Here is a 19,606-nt window from a genome sequence, read left to right as displayed (position 1 = left end):
TTTAATAAATTCTCCTCTAATGACAGCCTTATGTGCTTCCCAAATCATGGATGGCGAGGATTGTGGGACTTTATTATGTGTAAAATAATCTTGTATAGATTGTTGTATTTTGTTTACTATGGTAGGTTGGAGCAAGAGAGTGTTATCCATCTCCACATAAAGTCTGTTATTGGCCTATCTGACCAATCCAAAATAAGAGATACCATAGAATTATCTGACCACGGGGTCGACTCTATATAAGAGTCCCGAGCAATAGCATTTGGTTTATGCATAAATAGTCCCCATTTGGTTTATGCATAAATAGTCCAGTCTAGTAGGAGTGTCTAGGATTAGAGAAGAAAGTGCATGTCTTTTGTGATGGGTGTTGGAGCCGCCAAATATCAAAAAGTGTAGCGGATTGAAAGTATTGGGATAGTTTATGTAGAGAACTTGCAGGGTGTGAACTCTTTGCTTGTGAGCAATTGAGTAGGGGGTTTAATGCGATGTTGAAGTCTCCCACAAAAATAGTGATACCTTTTGCTATACCCAACATTTCCCCAATAAAACGCTTGAAAAATCTTACCTGGCCTGTATTTGGCGCATAAATATTGGCCAGTGTGAGTGGTTGATTGTGTAAGAGACCAACCAAGATAAGGTAACGCTCTTCTGGGTCAGAGTGTCTCTGGAGTAATTGAAAGGGAATCAATTTATGCAGCAATACATGATACACTACATCGTATCTTGTCCGTCTGTCGTATAATAAATATACCCCTTGGACCGTATAAACTGTTCTTGTCTGCATCTAGGGGTTGGTTTAAAATAATAATGAAAATAAACACATAAAGAAAAGCAGCATCTATAAGAAAGTTATTGTTAAAATAATAATTTCACTTTGTTCATAAAGATGCTAGTGCCGAATCCGGACACATTGACAATACATTACTCCTTAAAATATACTTTTAACACATATACAAATGTGAATCAGTAGGTACGGTTAAACTTCTAACTTAATTGTTCTTAATTTAGCTCCCTTTATCAAAAGTTGAGGGTCATTTTTGTATCCATGCTATCAAGGTGAACCTTTTACTATATATAGGAGGCGTTATAGAGAGGTAGAATTTCACTTTGGAAGTGTGAGAGGATAACTTCTAGAGATTGCCTAAATAATGTAATTAACTGTTCTTATTGAGGCTATACATAATTCTGTTTGCTACACAACAATGCAATATATCTATTTTCAAAGCAGTATACTATAGCTTCATTAGAGCGTGTTTCTTCCTACAGTAGGTGTGACATTTCTATGCCTAATTCCCTCCCGCAACCTCGACTGCTGGCCATGAGGGAGATGTCGGTATGATACTAGCCCTGTATAAGGGGACAGTAATGTTGTAATTTTTGAAGCCCTTGTTCTGGTTTTGTTATAGTGAGCGTCCCCACCAGAGCCCCCCACCAACCCCCACGGAGCATTCTAGAATATCGTTAAGGGCACTGATAAAAATATAGCAGTACCTTTTATATTAATTTTATAGGAAGTGCTCCTATAGTTCTGTAAATTATTTTTAGTATATCCCTAAAGATATTTAAAGTCTAATATCACATTGTGTATGCTAGGAATATAGTACAGCGTGGAAAGTGTGAAACAATTACATTCAAACCTGCAATAGCTAACAAGCAAACTGTGGTAAGTAGCAAACTAATAAATGACATAACATTTCAATGATTTTACTGCTCTTTCTCATGGTGTAAGCAGTTCATCATCCCCACGTCTTTAGTTGTAGAGATGGAGGGATTTGCATAGAATCTGTAGAGTCCAGCTGCCTGTATTTACCGTTGTATATTAGGATCAAAGGAGGTTTCACATTAGTTATTCTCCATCTCTCTTTAGTAAGGGCCACTTGTACTTTACTGTGATGATTATAAGAGACTTCTATTTAGTAGCCGGTGTCTTGTCTTGTGCCTGTTAGAGTCGTGGATGTGGGTGAAGGAAGTACCTGGTTTTCTGTTGTGTTTTCCCTGGGGTCCCCCACCAAAGCCGTGAAGTATGAGATACTTGTCAGGGATCCTTTCTTCCCCTTAGATCCTTTCTGCCTTGTGAAGGGAATACTGGCCATTGGCTTGGAGTTCGGGGTGCTTGTATCTTCTATATCTGCTGTCTGTGAGTTGCTAGGTGGCGCCATGTGCGGTCTCTGCTCTGTGACAGATGCTGTCTCCATATGTCTGCGCCCCTTCTGTTGGTTGCATGGAGCAAGAAAGTTTATCTTCGGTATGTTGATAGGAATTGCTTGTTTTTTACTTTCAGCTGGGCAGCGTTTCATTAGGAAATCCATCGGAGTGTTTTCTATTAGGCGCTGAAATAGTTCAAGTATTTGCCATTTTGCATTAATAACTTTATGTAGGCCTGACTTGTCCGCCATTATCATTTCATTGTATTGATATGATATAGTTGGTCGTTATCCTTTTCCGTTGTGGCTGCCCCTCGTTGTTCAGTTAGGAGATTCATGTTAGTAGTGGTAATGGTTCGGTTCGTCCGGATAAGTCAAAGTACCTCGGCTTGCCGAGGGGGGGTAGCGTCGTCTGTGAAGTGCCACCGTGCCAGGCCCTTATTGTCTGTTTCCAAGCTCGGGTTTCACAAACACAGCATAGGGTATAGTATGTTAGGCTCCACTATATGTTGTGATGATGTATACGATTAATTCAATTAACTTGCTGTTGATAGACTCCTTTTAACTGGCAGATTAGCAGAGATTCAGCCGGAGCACTCGAAAGTGCGACCTCTTCGGATCGCTGTCCAGACACGCTCCCCTATTTTCTAAAATCTTAACAAAAAAATATACATAATTTTTATTGCAGCCTTCTTACATACAACAAAATATAAATATAATAATTGTATATTTTGAATCTGTTGGGCCTGCTGAGAAACAAATATATAATTTGTGTAGGTCACTCAATTAAATATGATTTACAATAGAGTTCAAATTTAAGCATAAAAAAGCACAAAATCAACTTAGTACAGGGGTGTGAAAAAAGGCTTAGCAGCATCTCACAATTAGTCTATACATAACCATACTTCCACCAAGCAAATCAACCTTAATAACAATTCATTTTTGTTGGTATAAGCTCAGTACTGTATAAGGTATTAGAATTATTAGCACTACATAACTTTAAAAATGCAATATGTGTGATCAATTTAATTCTTTTCTTAACACCAGGGGGCACTAAAGCTGTATGACGTTTTAGGAATTTTGACATCAGTATTTATTAAATGCTATCACAGAACTACCAATAACATATATTTTGTTCCTAAGGAAACACAAGAGTTAAAAGAAATGTTCCTGGAGAAGCTGAAAAGAAATTGAAAGAAAATAATGTATTCTAGTTTTTCTAAAGCCACAAAAAGAAAATAATGTATTATACTTTTTTTAAAGCCACTGAATATCAGAACTTAAACACATTTTAAGGAACATGCAAATATTAGTCATGTTATAGTTCACTTATGGTGATTTTGCTGGGGAAAAAAAACAACCCTATTGTATTCTACTTAAATTTAATTTGTGTTTTTTCCAACTGTTTCCTCTTGAATTGTTACAATATTACAGACATTGTGCTTCTTATTGTGCTACACACTTTAAAAAGATGTGACTCTCTCTAAGCTCAGGACATGTAACAGCAAACATCCATGGCTGAAAGGGAGCTGTTATACCACAGTTTCTTTGTGATATCAATGGAGTTTTCTAAATGTTGCACATTTTGAGACACCTAATATATATAAATTATGTCTCCTATTCCAGTTCATCAGATTTATGGACATATCTAGTTTTTTGTGCTGTCCTAGGGATGAAGAAATCTGCTATTTGCTGATTCACTCTCCACAACAATTTTACCTAATATTGGCTTGTTATATTTTTCCCACAACTGGAGGTCAGGGACACAAGCACGAAGCAACCATAGATCATTGATTTGTAACAAAATAAAAAAATCATTTGGAGAGTATATGAGAGTGAAGGCATTGTACCATGACCATCAGAATCCAGTTGTAATAGGCTTGTCCTATTTGTCCTAGACCAAAATTCACCCCTGATCAGTATTCTAATAGGAATTACTTTTCATTCCAATCTAGTTGAAACCCACTTTACAAATACCCTGACCCTCTTGCAGCGGTATTATAATCCATCACAAAACAGCTTCCCAGTAACATTTCCCAGAATTTTAATCTTTACAGCTTTAACCTCTTAAAAAACAATTTTGGTCAGTTTTAAAAGGCATATATTGGCTTTTAACATTTTTTTCAACATAGTATTTGCAGACTGGAAGTTCAACATCATTTTCTGCCTTAGTTAAAAAAAATATATCTTAAATCTTGCTTTTAAACTATTAAATACCATTGTAATGAAGTGTTTGGCTGTTGCTAATTAGAAAATTGCTCAAAATCCTAAACTTATATTATTCGAGTAAAAAAATAATAATTTAAATATTAAGTTACATTTTTAATAAACATATAAAGTATTTTTATATGAACTTTTTTGTGACTATGGGATATATTATAATGTAAATGTTTCCTATTCGGCTGAAAAAAAATAGTATTTAAAAAACCCTTACAAATCTCTAGTGTTTGAATACTTTAAGCCCTCCCAACATACATAAGAGATCAGTTTTTGAATACCTACAATTCCTATAAATGATTAATTTCATAAGCAAGGCTGGATTGGCCTACCAGGATATCTGGAGATTTCCTGGTGTGCTGCAGCAGCTGGGGCTGGAAAGCTACAATTTAAAGGGGTGATTAATAGAAGTAATTGGGTTATAGGCTGCCATAGAAATCTCACCCTTTTTTTAATAATTTAATTCTTAACCCTTTTGTGCCGGGGTTAACGTGTCTACATCAGAACAACTGTTCCGATATAAACAAATTGAAATCTTGCGATCGTGCACATGATCACAAGATTTAAATGATGGGATTGCATCAGGAGGCGTCTCTATGATGCTAGGAACGCCCTACAGACCGAGCTCCCATTAGGGAAGCGCCAGTGGCTTCAGGAAAGCTAAACGGTTAGGACGTTGTATTCCGTCCTTCGGCGCTAAAGCCCAGCAAAATTTGGACGGAATACAACACCCTAACGGCGTTAAAAGGTTAAAAAAATGTTGGGGCAAGGAGTATTCCAGTAATCCCCTTTGAAAAAAAAACATAATTTATGTAAGAACTTACCTGATAAATTCATTTCTTTCATATTAACAAGAGTCCATGAGCTAGTGACGTATGGGATATACATTCCTACCAGGAGGGGCAAAGTTTCCCAAACCTTAAAATGCCTATAAATACACCCCTCACCACACCCACAAATCAGTTTAACGAATAGCCAAGAAGTGGGGTGATAAGAAAAAGTGCGAAGCATATAAAATAAGGAATTGGAATAATTGTGCTTTATAAAAAAAAATCATAACCACCACAAAAAAGGGTGGGCCTCATGGACTCTTGTTAATATGAAAGAAATGAATTTATCAGGTAAGTTCTTACATAAATTATGTTTTCTTTCATGTAATTAACAAGAGTCCATGAGCTAGTGACGTATGGGATAATGACTACCCAAGATGTGGATCTTTCCACACAAGAGTCACTAGAGAGGGAGGGATAAAATAAAGACAGCCAATTCCTGCTGAAAATAATCCACACCCAAAATAAAGTTTAACAAAAAACATAAGCAGAAGATTCAAACTGAAACCGCTGCCTGAAGAACTTTTCTACCAAAAACTGCTTCAGAAGAAGAAAATACATCAAAATGGTAGAATTTAGTAAAAGTATGCAAAGAAGACCAAGTTGCTGCTTTGCAGATCTGGTCAACCGAAGCTTCATTCCTAAACGCCCAGGAAGTAGATACTGACCTAGTAGAATGAGCTGTAATTCTTTGAGGCGGAGTTTTACCCGACTCAACATAGGCAAGATGAATTAAAGATTTCAACCAAGATGCCAAAGAAATGGCAGAAGCTTTCTGGCCTTTCCTAGAACCGGAAAAGATAACAAATAGACTAGAAGTCTTACGGAAAGATTTCGTAGCTTCAACATAATATTTCAAAGCTCTAACAACATCCAAAGAATGCAATGATTTCTCCTTAGAATTCTTAGGATTAGGACATAATGAAGGAACCACAATTTCTCTACTAATGTTGTTGGAATTCACAACTTTAGGTAAAAATTCAAAAGAAGTTCGCAACACCGCCTTATCCTGATGAAAAATCAGAAAAGGAGACTCACACGAAAGAGCAGATAATTCAGAAACTCTTCTAGCAGAAGAGATGGCCAAAAGGAACAAAACTTTCCAAGAAAGTAATTTAATGTCCAATGAATGCATAGGTTCAAACGGAGGAGCTTGAAGAGCTCCCAGAACCAAATTCAAACTCCAAGGAGGAGAAATTGACTTAATGACAGGTTTTATACGAACCAAAGCTTGTACAAAACAATGAATATCAGGAAGAATAGCAATCTTTCTGTGAAAAAGAACAGAAAGAGCAGAGATTTGTCCTTTCAAAGAACTTGCGGACAAACCCTTATCCAAACCATCCTGAAGAAATTGTAAAATTCTCGGTATTCTAAAAGAATGCCAAGAAAAATGATGAGAAAGACACCATGAAATATAAGTCTTCCAGACTCTATAATATATCTCTCGAGATACAGATTTACGAGCCTGTAACATAGTATTAATCACGGAGTCAGAGAAACCTCTATGACCAAGAATCAAGCGTTCAATCTCCATACCTTTAAATTTAAGGATTTCAGATCCGGATGGAAAAAAGGACCTTGTGACAGAAGGTCTGGTCTTAACGGAAGAGTCCATGGCTGGCAAGATGCCATCCGGACAAGATCCGCATACCAAAACCTGTGAGGCCATGCCGGAGCTATTAGCAGAACAAACGAGCATTCCCTCAGAATCTTGGAGATTACTCTTGGAAGAAGAACTAGAGGCGGAAAGATATAGGCAGGATGATACTTCCAAGGAAGTGATAATGCATCCACTGCCTCCGCCTGAGGATCCCGGGATCTGGACAGATACCTGGGAAGTTTCTTGTTTAGATGAGAGGCCATCAGATCTATCTCTGGGAGCCCCCACAATTGAACAATCTGAAGAAATACCTCTGGGTGAAGAGACCATTCGCCCGGATGCAACGTTTGGCGACTGAGATAATCCGCTTCCCAATTGTCTACACCTGGGATATGAACCGCAGAGATTAGACAGGAGCTGGATTCCGCCCAAACCAAAATTCGAGATACTTCTTTCATAGCCAGAGGACTGTGAGTCCCTCCTTGATGATTGATGTATGCCACAGTTGTGACATTGTCTGTCTGAAAACAAATGAACGATTCTCTCTTCAGAAGAGGCCAAAACTGAAGAGCTCTGAAAATTGCACGGAGTTCCAAAATATTGATCGGTAATCTCACCTCCTGAGATTCCCAAACTCCTTGTGCCGTCAGAGATCCCCACACAGCTCCCCAACCTGTGAGACTTGCATCTGATGAAATTACAGTCCAGGTCGGAAGAACAAAAGAAGCCCCCTGAATTAAACGATGGTGATTTGTCCACCACGTTAGAGAGTGTCGAACAATCGGTTTTAAAGATATTAATTGAGATATCTTCGTGTAATCCCTGCACCATTGGTTCAGCATACAGAGCTGAAGAGGTCGCATGTGAAAACGAGCAAAGGGGATCGCGTCCGATGCAGCAGTCATAAGACCTAGAATTTCCATGCATAAGGCTACCGAAGGGAATGATTGTGACTGAAGGTTTCGACAAGCTGTAATCAATTTTAGACGTCTCTTGTCTGTTAAAGACAGAGTCATGGATACTGAATCTATCTGGAAACCCAGAAAGGTTACCCTTGTTTGAGGAATCAAAGAACTTTTTGGTAAATTGATCCTCCAACCATGATCTTGAAGAAACAACACAAGTCGATTCGTATGAGACTCTGCTAAATGTAAAGACGGAGCAAGTACCAAGATATCGTCCAAATAAGGAAATACCACAATACCCTGTTCTCTGAATACAGACAGAAGGGCACCGAGAATCTTTGTGAAAATTCTTGGAGCTGTAGCAAGGCCAAACGGTAGAGCCACAAATTGGTAATGCTTGTCTAGAAAAGAGAATCTCAGGAACTGATAATGATCTGGATGAATCGGAATATGCAGATATGCATCCTGTAAATCTATTGTGGACATATAATTCCCTTGCTGAACAAAAGGCAATATAGTCCTTACAGTTACCATCTTGAACGTTGGTATCCTTACATAACGATTCAATAATTTTAGATCCAGAACTGGTCTGAAGGAATTCTCCTTCTTTGGTACAATGAAGAGATTTGAATAAAACCCCATCCCCTGTTCCGGAACTGGAACTGGCATAATTACTCCAGCCAACTCTAGATCTGAAACACAATTCAGAAATGCTTGAGCATTCACTGGATTTACTGGGACATGGGAAAGAAAAAATCTCTTTGCAGGAGGTCTCATCTTGAAACCAATTCTGTACCCTTCTGAAACAATGTTCTGAATCCAAAGATTGTGAACAGATTTGATCCAAATTTCTTTGAAAAAACGTAACCTGCCCCCTACCAGCTGAACTGGAATGAGGGCCGTACCTTCATGTGAACTTAGAAGCAGGCTTTGCCTTTCTAGCAGGCTTGGATTTATTCCAGACTGGAGATGGTTTCCAAACTGAAACTGCTCCTGAGGACGAAGGATCAGGCTTTTGTTCTTTGTTGAAACGAAAGGAACGAAAACGATTGTTAGCCCTGTTTTTACCTTTAGATTTTTTATCCTGTGGTAAAAAAGTTCCTTTCCCACCAGTAACAGTTGAAATAATAGAATCCAACTGAGAACCAAATAATTTGTTTCCCTGGAAAGAAATGGAAAGTAGAGTTGATTTAGAAGCCATATCAGCATTCCAAGTCTTAAGCCATAAAGCTCTTCTGGCTAAGATAGCCAGAGACATAAATCTAACATCAACTCTAATAATATCAAAAATGGCATCACAGATGAAATTATTAGCATGCTGGAGAAGAATAATAATATCATGAGAATCACGATTTGTTACTTGTTGCGCTAGAGTTTCCAACCAAAAAGTTGAAGCTGCAGCAACATCAGCCAATGATATAGCAGGTCTAAGAAGATTACCTGAACATAGATAAGCTTTTCTTAGAAAAGATTCAATTTTTCTATCTAAAGGATCCTTAAACGAGGTACCATCTGACGTAGGAATGGTAGTACGTTTAGCAAGGGTAGAAATAGCCCCATCAACTTTAGGAATTTTGTCCCAAAATTCTAACCTGTCAGGCGGAACAGGATATAATTGCTTAAAACGTTTAGAAGGAGTAAATGAATTACCCAATTTATCCCATTCCTTAGCAATTACTGCAGAAATAGCATTAGGAACAGGAAAGACTTCTGGAATAACCGCAGGAGCTTTAAAAACCTTATCCAAACGTATAGAATTAGTATCAAGAGGACTAGAATCCTCTATTTCTAAAGCAATTAGTACTTCTTTAAGTAAAGAGCGAATAAATTCCATCTTAAATAAATATGAAGATTTATCAGCATCAATCTCTGAGACAGAATCCTCTGAACTAGAAGAGTCCAAAGAATCAGAATGATGGTGTTCATTTAAAAATTCATCTGTAGAAGATTTAAAAGACTTTTTACGTTTACTAGAAGGAGAAATAACAGACAAAGCCTTCTTTATGGATTCAGAAACAAAATCTCTTATGTTATCAGGAACATTCTGCACCTTAGATGTTGAGGGAACTGCAACAGGCAATGGTACATCACTAAAGGAAATATTATCTGCTTTAACAAGTTTGTCATGACAATTAATACAAACAACAGCTGGAGAAATAGCTACCAAAAGTTTACAGCAGATACACTTAGCTTTGGTAGATCCAGCAGGCAGTGGTTTTCCTGTAGTATCTTCTGGCTCAGATGCAACGTGAGACATCTTGCAATATGTAAGAGAAAAAACAACATATAAAGCAAAATAAATCAAATTCCTTATAAGACAGTTTCAGGAATGGGAAAAAAATGCCAAACATCAAGCTTCTAGCAACCAGAAGCAAATGAAAATGAGACTGAAATAATGTGGAGACAAAAGCGACGCCCATATTTTTTGGCGCCAAATAAGACGCCCACATTATTTGGCGCCTAAATGCTTTTGGCGCCAAAAATGACGCCACATCCGGAACGCCGACATTTTTGGCGCAAAATAACGTCAAAAAATGACGCAACTTCCGGCGACACGTATGACGCCGGAAACGGAAATGAATTTTTGCGCCAAAAAAATCCGCGCCAAAAATGACGCAATAAAATGAAGCATTTTCAGCCCCCGCGAGCCTAACAGCCCACAGGGAAAAAAGTCAAATTTTTGAGGTAAGACAAAATATGATAATTTAAAGCATAATCCCAAATATGAAACTGACTGTCTGGAAATAAGGAAAGTTGAACATTCTGAGTCAAGGCAAATAAATGTTTGAATACATATATTTAGAACTTTATAAATAAAGTGCCCAACCATAGCTTAGAGTGTCACAGAAAATAAGACTTACTTACCCCAGGACACTCATCTACATGTTTGTAGAAAGCCAAACCAGTACTGAAACGAGAATCAGTAGAGGAAATGGTAAATATAAGAGTATATCGTCGATCTGAAAAGGGAGGTAAGAGATGAATCTCTACGACCGATAACAGAGAACCTTATGAAATAGACCCCGTAGAAGGAGATCACTGCATTCAATAGGCAATACTCTCCTCACATCCCTCTGACATTCACTGCACGCTGAGAGGAAAACCGGGCTCCAACTTGCTGCGGAGCGCATATCAACGTAGAATCTAGCACAAACTTACTTCACCACCTCCCTTGGAGGCAAAGTTTGTAAAACTGATTTGTGGGTGTGGTGAGGGGTGTATTTATAGGCATTTTAAGGTTTGGGAAACTTTGCCCCTCCTGGTAGGAATGTATATCCCATACGTCACTAGCTCATGGACTCTTGTTAATTACATGAAAGAAATGGGGCATGTGCATTCTTCTGACTCAAAAGAAAATAGGGCTGGTCTTCATATTTTTCCAGGTCTGCTTTTTATCCCCAGTCCAGCCCTGTGCACAATGTATGTATGTACACAACAAGCATTTTGCAGTCTTTTCAGATAAGCACAAATCATTAAAGGGACACTGAACCCAATTTTTTTCTTTTGTAATTCAGAAAGAGCATGCAATTTTAAGCAACTTTCTAATTTTCTCCTATTATCTATTTTTCTTCGTTCTCTTGCTCTCATTATTTGAAAAAGAAGGCATCTAAGCTTTTTTTTGTTTCAGTACTCTGGACAGCACTTTTTTATTGGTGGATGAATTTATCCACCAATCAGCAAGGACAACCCAGGTTGTTCACCAAAAATGGGCCGGCATCTAAACTTACATTCTTGCATTTCAAATAAAGATACCAAGAGAATGAAGAACATGTGATAATAGGAGTAAATTAGAAAGTTGCTTAAAATTTCATGCTAAAGTAGATGATCTTGGAGGAGGAAGAGGAGGAGACTGTGCATAGGCTGCACCTGTGCAGCACCTGAGCACCTGTACAGACATCACTCCCCTGCAGTTACACCTTGGCGGTTTGTAGCGCTTGGATCCTTCATGATAGAAGGAAATTCTGCAGCTGGTTAAAGCCAACACACCAGCTACCCTCCACAGCGTAAACTGATATCATACGCTTAAGATAAAAGACCTTTCTCTGGAGAGACTAATAACCCATTTGAGCATTTTACTGGGTAAACTTACCATAATGAAAGAATAATACCCTGGCTAGCAGCACAAGTGAAGCGCTGACTTTTTTTCTTGATGGAGGAAATGCCGGGCTAACCAGACTTAGCAATCCGCAGCATAACAGCACCAAGAAGCAGCCTGCCTTGAATTATTCCCCCTTGCTAAACTGAAGCGCGGACCCTCACAGCAACTTACCGGCACCTGACCTGCCTCGGGGGCAATCAAGCCCGCTCCCACCCACCGGTGCTGCGTGTGGTGAGCGGATGGATCATTGAGCTCAGAGCGGAGGATAGTGAACCTGGTTTCATTTCCTCCTCTCCTCCCCCGGAACTGCGCGGAGGGATTCGGAGACGGAGGCACTCAGCATACCGGGACCTGCTGAGACCAGCTGGAAGGACACCCCGCTAAGCCCGGTAAGCGTCTAAAGATTGCAAAGAGTTTGAAAGGTTGGGATTCAGAACAAACTTTCTTTTTTGCTCCATACCCAACTTCAACTTGAAGCACAAGGAACATATTGGGGTAAGGGGGAATAATCTGTGTCTTTTTACCTGATCCATACTTGGCAAAACTCTGCTCTCTGGCTTATGCTAAAGTTGAAATATTGAAGGCATTTAACTGAAATTGACTTTTCTATCCTACAAGTTTTGCTGCTTAAAAAAAAAAGAAAAAAAAAAAAAAAACCTGCTTAAGAAGTTAAAATCAAGCTACTTTGAGAACAACTTCCCCTTTAATGAATAAAAGGCATAGCAAGGAAGTAAAATTATCTACAAAAACTATAAGAACTCTTTTATATCTTTGCCTTGATAACGGACTAAAGTATGCTTAAAAGCTAGATTCATATGTAACTGGCTTAAGAACTACCTTTTGTATTTATTAATCTCAGTAAGAACTGCAGCAAGGCTTTTTGGCCTATAGGAACTTAGATTGTTTTTTAAATCAGGAACTGGGTATTACTTTAATATCTAAAAATTAAGTATCTGTGCAGCCTTTTTTTTTCTATCTTTATAACATGACATATTTTCTACTTATTGGCAAACATAGAACCCATTCTTTCCAGTGAGTCTGTTAACCTCACTAAAAAGGGAATTTGTATTACTCTTTAGAAAAAATACCAGAATTTGTTACAACTTATAATAATTGTATAATTGAATGGCTTATCCCTGTTATTGTAGTCACTAAATTTCTTTACTAGATATTTAAAGGAAAAACTATAAGTGAGATTTATAGGGGTGATATATAATTTACAAATAGTCTGTATTTTAACTAATTGAGAGCCTAAAGGGCCAGAAATCTGTCACATTATAAACCATAGCACCTGTAAGAATACTGATACAATAGTTACTCAAAAAATTAAGATCTTGCTGCAGAGGCTGTAATATCTCTTAAAGAACAGATCTATATTAAGCATACAAAGTTGAAATTTAGTATTCCAAAATCGTATAAGCAATTAGAAAAGGCTTCTACATGAGATCTCTGCCTCTTTCTTTGGAGCTAGTGAACTGGCTGTGTTAATTAATAGCTCATGGTTTAATGAGAATTTTTCTTTTCTTTAGCACAGTAGTCTCTATTTACATTCCCTGCCAATTCTGGTCCAAACTCACATAAGAACATATTAATCACCCCTTTTCTTTTTTTATCCCCACACTCACTCCCAACACTTTTTTTTTTTCACTCTCAGCACCTCTTTTTTTTTCACTCTCAGCACCTCCTCTTCTTTTTTTTTTTTTCTCTCACACGCACACACATTGATTGAACCCTTTTGCTTTTCTCTCTCTTTCTGAGTATAAGGACAAATATATCACTTCCCCCACTTGCACTCCCAAGACTAATCCAGGTATGGCAGCAAAATCAAAGGAGCGCAGAACAAAAAACATAGAGAGCCCTGTAGCACCACACGACTCTATTGCTCAATCACAGAGCATAAGCTCCATAGAATCTCAAAACACACAATCTTTAGTCTCTAGTATCCTAGAGGCCATATTACCTAAATTTGATTCCCTAAAAAATTAAATAAAGCAGGACATCGCATCACTAGCAATAGAAGTGAAACAGTTCGCTGGTAGACTACAAGAAATAGAACAGAGAATTTCTGATCTTGAGGATAAGACAAATATTCAGACCCCAAAAATTGAGGGAAACCAAAAGTTAATAAATAAACTCCAAGCTAAAATAGATGATCTTGAGAATAGGGCAAGGAGGAATAATTTAAGAATTATAGGATACCCAGAATCTGTACAGCAAGAAGATTTAATGAAATTCATGACACTCACACTCCCTCAATTGCTGAACATTCCCCCACCACCTACGCCTTTTCTGATAGAGAGAGTTCACAGATTGGGGAGATCTCCAAATGTCTCTAAACCAAGACCAATTATCGCAAAATTTTTAAATTATCAGGATAAATTGCTGTTTATGCAATATTACCGAAAAAAGCAGCTCTTGGTCTATGAGGGCTCAAAGATATTGTTATTTCAAGATTTCTCTATGGAGATATCTTCTAAGAGAAAGGAGCTCTCCCCAGTCTGTGGAAAAATGCTAAAGGTCGGCTGGCAAGCCACAGTTATCTATCCTGCTAGGCTCAAGGTAACTGTAGAAGGTCAAACTTTTTTTTTTCAAACAGTAGCCGAGGCAGAGAAAAAATTAGCAGAGCATGGGTTTTAACCATCGCTTAGATACATTTTTTCTATGTTTCTTTTTCTCCCATACCATCAATAAATTCTTGCATATCTACACCATGATATTAATAATAGATAAACTTTTTGTAATTCCAGAGCTGAGGGAGACCTTTATTTCTTTCCTTTTTTCTCCTTATTTATTTATTTATTTATTTATTTTTTATTTTATTTTTTTATTTTTTTTTTTTATTTTTTTTATTTATTTATTTATTTATTTTTATTTTATTTTTTTGTTGTTGCATATCTGCTACTTACACCAATAAATATATACTAGATGGGTAAAAATCTTAGACTCACAACATGGAACATAGGGGGAATTACATCCCCTATTAAACGAAAAATGATTTTATCACACCTACAAAGGATTAATACATCAATAGCATTAATTCAAGAGACACATTTAAATCTAGAGGAATCCATGAAACTTAAATCGACATGGGTGTCAGAAGTAATTTGCGCTCCGACCTCCAATAGAAAAAACGGGGTAGCTATTTTACTAGGAAAAAAATTAGTATATGACAAACTACTCACAATAGTAGACTTAGAAAGCAGATATTTAATACTAAAATTGAAAATAGCAGGATCTATATATACAATATGCAACTTATATGCCCCCAACACAATTAAACCAGAATTCTGGGACTCCCTCCAATCTCAACTACTTCAAGTAGCAGAAGGTTATGTAATAGTTGCAGGTGATTTTAATATGGCACCCCGATGTCCCCTCGATAGACTGAGAAGAGGTACTGCGCAAAAAAAAACTAAAAAAGATAACTTGGAAGCAAAAATTTTTAACACTATCTTTCAAAATCTAGCCGTCAGAGATATCTGGCGGGTCCAAAACCCGGATTTAAAAAATTATACATGTTATTCAAAGGCATTTAAATCATTATCCAGAATTGATCTTATTCTAGTAAATGATAGCTTATATCAAAGAGGAGCCAGAGCTACCATTTCAGAAATTTGTATCTCAGATCACGCCCCTGTGATGCTAGATATCCTAGTAAATAATCTATCTACAAGAAGAGCGCGTTTTTTCTATCCAAAATATTTAAATAACGATCCGAAATTCAGTAATTGGCTAAAAAATAAACTAGAAGAATTTTTTCAGTTTAATATTGGATCAGTATCTAACTTCTCAGTTGTCTGGGAGACAGCGAAAGCGGTATTAAGGGGAGAAATCATCGCCTATATGGCGAGGGGCAAGCGTAATTCTCGATTAAAGGAAAAGCAACTAACAGCAGCAGTAAGTAATGCTTATAACAGATTTTTAAATTTTCAATCAGAAGAAAACTGGACTAGATATGCCAAATTGAAAAAAGAACGGGATTCCTTCTTAACAGCCTCAACAATTCGATCAGAACTAAAATATCAAGCGAACCTATATAAATATGGAAATAAATCAGGTAAGCTGCTATCTAAACTAGTAAAAAACTTTAAACAATCACCAACAATAGAATCAATACAGATCAAGGATAGTCATTTGAATGCCCCAGAAGACATATTGGAATCTTTTTACCAACATTATAAAATAATTTATTCATCTACACCTATGGATAAGTCGGCTAGGGATGTGTTCTGGAAAGACTTAAAGATCACGAAATTCAAATCTGAGTTCAGCCACAAATTAAATGGGCCCATTTCTGAGCTCAAAGTCTCAAAAGCTATCCAATCATTAAAACTTGAGAAAGCTCCAGGTCCGGACGCAATGCCTAACGATTTTTATAAAATCATGGCACCTACCTTAATTCCCCACTTAACTAAACTCTTTAACCAATATTTCTCAGGCGAGGTCCAAATACCAAATACATTTTTAGAATCTAATACTATCTTTCTACTTAAACCTGGGAAAGATCCAGCGAACAGGGACTCATATAGACCAATAGCACTGTTAAACTCAGATTATAAGATATTCACATCAATTTTAGCAGCAAGATTACAAGAGGGGATAGCAGATGTCATTCATAAAGACCAAGTGGGCTTTATTCGCAACCGCAGTTCAGCAGCAAAAATTAGGCAATTACTTCTAATTATTGACTACTTTAAGAATGTCGAAGAGAGTACATTGAAAGAACAGTCTGATGCCGCAATATTAGCGGTAGACGCCGAAAAGGCATTTGATCGTGTTAATCATGAGTTCTTATTAGATGCCGTACAACGCTTTGGAATTGATAACAAATTTTATAAACTGGTGGAAAATATATGTTTATATTCATCCACGAGTCTAGTTATTAATGGGCATGTATCAGATACAATTAGAATGGAAAGAGGAACCCGTCAAGGATGTCCTCTTTCACCTCTATTATTCAACCTAGCAATTGAACCACTTGCACTGAAAGTTAGACATCAGATTGAGGGAATAAAAATTCATAAAAAAGAGGTGAAGGTCTCCCTATATGCCGATGACCTGCTACTATATATCTCAAACACATCGTCAAATATTCCCAAATTTAATAAAATAGTAGATTTATACGGTCGATGCTCAGGATATAAAATAAACAACACAAAGTCTGAACTATTGTGGCTGAGGAAAACGAAAGATTCCTGCACAAAACATCCTTACAAACTAGTTACAAGTTCCTTTAGGTATCTAGGAATCATAATATCAGATAATCCTAAAGATTGGTACTCTCTAAATATATCTCCTATATTAAAACAAGCTCTGAGCTATATGAAGAATTGGCAACATCTGCCACTCTCCATCTCAGGGCGAATAGCTCTTTACAAAATGACTATCCTTCCTAAGATTCTCTATATCTTGCAGAACCTTCCTGTTCTGATTAAAATATATGATATAAAGAAATTTAATTCTACTCTTAGAAGTTTTATATGGTATTCAAAAAAACCTAGAATTTCACTTCAAAAACTAGCCTTCCCTAAACAATATGCCGGACTGGCACTCTCTGATCTGCATTCCTATAATCTTGTTTTTCTAGGTCGTATAGCTTCTGACTGGATAGCAGAAGCAGATTATTTCACAGACAATGATCTTGAGGCAAACATAATATTCCCTCTAATTCCACTATCTTTGCTGCACTTGTCTTATAACTCTATTCCTAAACAAGTAAAGAAGTTTAAAACAATCTCTATAATCATTAAGGCGTGGAAAAAGATTGGAGCAAAAGTTGGAATTAATACAGATATACCTAAACATCAAACCCTTATTGGTAATCCAGAATTCCAAGAAGGAACTTCTTCACCCATTCTGATGAAATGGAAGAGGCAGGGAATATACTATGCACGACAAGTGGTTAATTTTGAGACGGGGAACATTAAATCCTTTGAAGACTTAAAACAAGAATATAGCTTGGATAATCGTGACTTTTTTACATATCTGCAAGTTAGACACTACGTAACGCAATTAATTCATAAGTTCCCGTGGAACTGGACATGGGGTAGGTTAGGGAATTGGCCAGTTCTGATTAAAGCCGGACTTACCTCTATCTCTCCATGGTACACATATATGGTAGGGTTTAAGGGTGAAGAGTGTGTCAAACAAATAGCTCAAAAATGGACAAACCTCTTTATGATTAATATTGATCATAAGAAGCAGGTTTTACGTTCTATAGTCTTACTTTTTGAGACCACAATAGCTGAGACTTGGAGGGAGTCCCATGTGAAACTCATACACTTAACATACTATTCCCCAGATAAAGGTTATAAATGGCATAATACAAACTTTAATAGCTGCCCCAAATGTAGATTACCAGCGGCCGACATAATTCATGTATTATGGTCTTGCCCTAAACTGCAACAACTCTGGCTTAAAATAGAATTTTGGATAGAAAAAGTCTTAAAAATAACTCCTCTAAAGCTTACAGGCATAGATATAATTTTCTTGAAAGATAAGAGTCCAACTTTAAAAGAAGTAAGAATAATAAATCTAATCATTTTAGCAGCTAGAAATTTGTTATTTAAGGACTGGAAGCACAATATTATACCATCAATAACAGAGATTAAAAACTATCTTAGGAAACAATGTATAGTTGAACAACTAGCAACGAACTTGAATTCGGAGCAAGAGATAACTAGTTTTTTTCGAAAGTGGTCAAGATTTATTAGGATATTCCCCCCTAGCGAGATTGATACTCTAATCTATCCATTTCGGAATACCGAAATTGTGTTATTAGACATATGGTAACTTAACTTATCTTATCTGAACAACAAACAGCTCTTTTTTTTTTTTTTTTTTTTTTTTCTCCCCCTTCCCTTCCCTCTCCCCCTCAGCTCTGGACATAATTTGATACATTCAAAAGTAAAAGGAGAAAGAGAGAAAAAGAAAAAGGAAAGCAAACAATCTAACACAAGAAATAGTTAAGTTAATCCATTCCAGGAATATTATCTCTCTGGTTTATTTTTGTTATTTTAAAAGGAAAATCCAGCAGACTTATATCTAGTCAGATTGAACTAAGTAGTAACTCATATCAACGGTTCAAGATTAGAAATTTTTTTTTTTTTGTCTTTCTTATTGATTTATCGAATTGATCTATTTGATATGAAATTAATATCTTATCATATGTTATCTTTTTAGAAGAATATTATGTTATGAACTCTTTGTTACTATGAAATCTAATGTTATCCCTGCTGATAATAAATAAAAGATGTAAAAAAAAAATAAAAAAATTTCATGCTAAATCTGAATCACGAAAGAATTTTTTTAGGTACAGTGTCCTTTTAAACGGAAAAGCCAAAACTCATATAAAATCGACAAACTTTTGCACTCCATATAAGGCAAGTACATAGGGATCCATTTATCAACAAGTGGGAAATTAGGGAATCTGTCCACCCGTGATTGTGTCTTGAATTTATAATTGCACAAGCAGTTGCTCATGCAGCTGCTGTGAATCACGGTTGGATTTGTTTGTGTTTAAGGATCAGCAGTCTGAAGACCACTTCTTCTTGCTGATTTGCACAAGCAGTTGTTCATGCAGCTGCTGTCAATCACGGTTGGTTTTGTTTGTGTTTAAGGATCAGCAGTCTGAAGACCACTTCTTCTTCTCTACCAGCTGTCGGCTTGCTCATGTGAGCCTGCAACGCAGGAGCTCCAAAGATTCATCCACAGCTTGATAAACGGAGCTCATGGTCTTAATAATTTTCATGAGAAATAATTACTGCAAACCCTTCTTTTTAACACAACATACACATACATACACGCAACTA

The sequence above is a fragment of the Bombina bombina genome, chromosome 3 (assembly GCF_027579735.1).
Source record: "Bombina bombina isolate aBomBom1 chromosome 3, aBomBom1.pri, whole genome shotgun sequence".
NCBI lineage: Eukaryota > Metazoa > Chordata > Amphibia > Anura > Bombinatoridae > Bombina > Bombina bombina.
This window is presented reverse-complemented; position numbering follows the sequence as displayed.